Genomic DNA, 5,000 nt, shown 5'->3' on the forward strand with positions numbered 1-5,000 from the left:
ACAGTAAGTTTGACCAAATGCCCTGAATGTTTTAACATAAAATAACACTAGTTGGTCGTCCTGGGCAAAGTGAGCACCACGGTTTTGGCCTTAGGATTAGGGTAAATAGTCAGTGGTAAAAACATACCACTTATGTCTACTTATTCATTTGCTTTCGTATTCCTCTAAGGTAAATTGATGGGAAACGAAAGGTTTAGAGACTCCAAAATCGAATACCATTCAGTTTGTCTTGCAGTACAGTGATATCTAGATGTTAAATGTCAATATCCCCACACCTTTATGCTACAACCATATTTATTCTGTTTTTTTAAACTATACAAAACTTAACTCACCGTATCGTATTTTTGGCATAAAGTGGAAGCTTTGGAAAATAAAAACTCAAAGAACAAATAATATTAACACAAAAACATTGTAATAACAACCGAGGGTTCTGGAAGTATTTTCAGAGTGCCAAGGATTATACAATTATTCGTTTTCATATGAACCGAAGAGACAAAATCCCTACTGAAATGAAATGATAATATGAAAAGTAATTAAAAATGAGAAAAAAACACTTATGTTTGGAATCTCAAGGACAAATATATTAATTTAAACTAGCGGTTCTGAACTTTTCGAAGACTCCAGACCCCTAATGAATGACCCAGTATGGTTCCTTACAACCTTTAAGTCCACTTTAGTCCTATTTGTTGACAATACAACTTAATGTACTTAGTTTACTACATACTTCAGGTATGAATAGTTAGGACAGAACATACAAGAAAATGAAAAGCATTTATAGTTTTTATATAGTTTTTTAGTTTTTTTATTTACAAAATGTATCCATGTCTACATTGGCATTTTAAAATTGAATCTATACAAATATCCAGAGATCAAGTCCCATACCTAATCATCACAAAATCGATCATGAACGAAATAGAGGGAAAGAGGAGCCCTTTCCCTGGAGCAATAAAACCAAAGGACTTATGACCCCAATAGACGGAGCGAAACCCATATCCTCTGATCATGGCCGCTGCTTTTTTGTCACCTTCTCGCTCTCTTATCTTCACGTTTTTACATTTTACACTTCTTTATTCCCTGTGTAATTTTCTCCAGGAATTTATGAGTATTTGCTGAATGGCGAAATGGACAGTTTTCATTTGTCTTCGGTTTTATCATGTTTTCTGTAATATTTCGTAAATTGCTACCTGAATTTATGGCTGACAAATAGCGCGTTTTTTCTCATTTTTAACAATATCGTAAATGATTCATAATATCAGGGATTTTTGTAAAGGAAAAGTGTACAAATAAATATCCTTTATTGTATTTAGTTACATAAAATTACTTACTTCAAGGAATTTTAAATGAATTATTTCTGTTTTATGGATCCTTTCTATGCAATGGTTTTTTTTTTTCTTTTCTTTTATGTATATTTGCAAAACCAATATTTCTTAATAACAAAGATTATTTTCCTTTCCAAATCTAAGATAAGTATCTTAGCTCTTCTTTTATTGTTTACTTAATAAGCTTATGATATTTTGTATAATTTTCTTTTACTGTTGAAATTATCATTTTCACATTCACTGATTACTTGTTTGTCATTTATTTCTGGCGTCGAATTTCCCCTTAACTTATTCTTTGTGCCAAGACGTTTTTGAAAAGGAGTCCGGGGAAAGATTTTATCAGATGTTTTGAAGATGAGATTTTGTCATAAGGCTTTGAAGGAGAGATTTTGTCAATGTTTTGAAGGAGAGATTATTTTGCCAGAAAGCTTTGAAGTAAAGATTGTGTCAGAATGCCATACAGGGGAGATTTTATCCGAATGCTTTGAAGGAGAGATTTTGTCAGATGACTTTGAAGGAGAGATTTTGTCAGAATGTTTCAAAGGTGAGATTTTGTCAGAATCTTTCGATGGAGTGATTTTGTCAGACTGTCAGAATACTCTGAAAGAGAGATTTTGTTATAAGACTTTGAAGGAGAGATTTTGTCAGAATGCTTTGAAAGTTAGATTTTCAGAATGCTTTTTTTTGAAATGGAGTTTTGTCATAAGGCTTTGAAAGATTTTGTCAGAATGCTTTGAAGGAGAGTTTTTGTCAGAATATTTCGAGGGGGAGATTTTGTCATAAGGCGTTAAAGTAGAGATTTTGTCAGAATGTATCGAGGGAGAGATTTTTTCAAAAACTTAGAAGGAGAGATTTTGTCAATGTATCAAGGGAGAGATTTTGTCATAAAGCTTCGAAGGAAAGATTTTGTCAGAATGCTTTGAAAGCGAGATTGTCAGATCTTTCTGAAAGAGAGATTTGTCAGAATGCTTTGAAGGAGAGACTTGGTCATAAGGCTTTGAAGGAAATATTTTTTATCGTTTGGAAGGGGAAATTTTGTCGGAACGTTTCTGACAAAAGACTGGAATCCAGAGCTGGGCCTCTGGAAGACTATAAAAACTTGGAACTTTAATGTCATTGATTTTCTGGTGAAAAACTTCCTTCCCTCCAAGGCGTCGAACAGACCTTCCAAAAGGTGAACCACAGCTTCTAAATCACAAGAAGAAAACGAAATATAAGAGTCCATCATCCATACTTATTTTTGCGTTTAAAGCGTAGAACTCGAATGTTAAATATATTGGATAAAACTGGCATGGGTGTTTGACCCTCTTTTACGTATACAAGTATATATATATATATATATATATATATATATATATATATATATATATATATATATATAGATATATATATATATATATATATATATATACTATAATATATATATATATATATATATATATATATATATATATATTTATATATATATATATATATATATATATATATATATTCAAAAAACAACTTGCTGAGAGAAACCAGAAACCTTTAAACCCCATAGCGCATACAACCTCGAAACGGAATTTACATTGGGCTTTTTCACATATGGAGAGAGAGAGAGAGAGAGAGAGAGAGAGTAGAGAGAGAGAGAGAGAGAGAGAGAGAGAGAGGCTTCTGTGCCTGTGGAGGTCTTGGAAGTTTTTATTGTCCCCCCTCCTTGGAGATGAAGGAACGGAGGACACTATTTTTCTGGTAGTTTTCATCGTGCCTTCTTCAATAGACAACTGTTAGCCATTTGTTAAATTGACTTAAAAAGAGATTCGTGGTAATACGTATATATATATATATATATAAAAATATTATATATATATATTATATATATATATTATATATATATATACTAAATATCCTATATCTATATCTATATCTATATCTATATATATATATATAATATATATATATATATATATATATATATATATATACCTATATATATAATAAAATATATATCTATCTTATATCTATATCTATATCTATATCCTATAATATATATATATATATATATATATAATGATATATATATATATATATATATACATATATATATATATATATATAATATATATTTATATTTTGGTGGTGGTGTGTGTGTTTTGTGGGTGTTTTTGTTTTGTGTGTGTGTATACGTAATATAAATAATGATCACCTGAGTACGTGTTTTCACAGAAGTGTGCACGTGTGTATTAATGATTGATGTATGTATGGACCTAAGTGTGAGCATCCTGCAGTCACAAGCAAGGGAATAAATGTCCTAGGGGACAAGTCTGTTTATATATTGTCTCTATGTCTGGCAAGTTCAATATTTATAGTTTCTGTTTCGACTTTAACAGACAGTCTGCTTCTAATGTTTCCCCTGTACCGAACCTCGAAGAGCAGTTTTTTTTATTTCCGCCGAATTGTGCGAAGAAATATTGTGCAATAAATCGCCTGCTATCGTCATTCATCACGTTATAAGCTATTTTTGTGAACGCTTCTCGTTTTTGTAAGTTTACCACCTACTTCTTGGGGAATTGTTATTGTTGCTGTTTGCTCCTGGATGCCCTGTACCAAAAAAAGTATTCGAACGCACACCTGGTTGAGGGAAGAACCGTCAGCGCATCCATATTATTAATCAAAAGATGTATCTGTTAAATAAATAGACTGAGTCATGAAATGTTAACATTAACATAGCAAAGTTCATTCATGTTTATAGCTACATTTTAGGTCAGGGGTTCTGGGCCATTTTTTTATCACTCCTCGCCCCCCTAAGAGGTGGTCCGCCCTCCCACGCGCCCCCTGCATCTAGTATAAGTTAGAAATTCCCTCCTAGATTCATAGGAAAATGAAAAAGAGAAAGAGAAGGGTTTTTTTATTCTTTCGTAAATGAATGAATGCGTGAGATACTTGACAATGCTTCTTAGCTAATAGATCTTGGATGCGGTTGAATGCCAGAGAGTGTTCAACGTCAGTCCCCTTCAACATTCAGTCCGTTTTCAGTATTCAGTCTTGAGAGCAACGAGCCTGAAAAAAGCAGCTTCACGAAGATCCAAGGATCCGAGCATACTTAGGGTCCGGAAAGTCCAACTAGACTATAGGGAATTAACGTCATAAGGCGACACTTTTGCATTTTTCCATAAACTTCTGAATATTAGTTCCTCACTCTTGTTAAGAGAATAACGTATATAATGAGAGAATTTGTACTTTTTCCCTAGGGATCGCGCCCCCCTGGAATTGCTGACGCCCCCAGATTGAGAACAACTGCTATAGGTAAAATGGTAAGTTGCCGAAAACCGACTCACCGTCGTCATATCGGAAACTAGACGGATAAATCTACATTGTATTTATGTCTACCTTCCATAGCCATAAATTCCGTCAATTGACCCCTCGATTCTGGGAAAGTCTTCCCCATAATAACGGCGTCAGTGTTGTTAATGTGGCTTTGAGTTATTTATTTATATGGGTCTTTATACGAGGCCCAGCGATTGAAAAAGGGGTAAGGGAGTCTGCCCCTCTTCGTTCACGTGGCGCCATTGGTCCTCCTCTTTTATTCCCTCCATCATTCGGGTCTTTAACATTAACGGTACAGGTCCCTTGCCCTCCCCACCGGTCTCTCGATTAGCAAAGAGATGAAATGACTGTTCCCACCTGTTGGTGTTTCCGTGG

This window comes from Macrobrachium nipponense, chromosome 27 (genome assembly GCF_015104395.2).
Source record: "Macrobrachium nipponense isolate FS-2020 chromosome 27, ASM1510439v2, whole genome shotgun sequence".
Lineage (NCBI taxonomy): Eukaryota > Metazoa > Arthropoda > Malacostraca > Decapoda > Palaemonidae > Macrobrachium > Macrobrachium nipponense.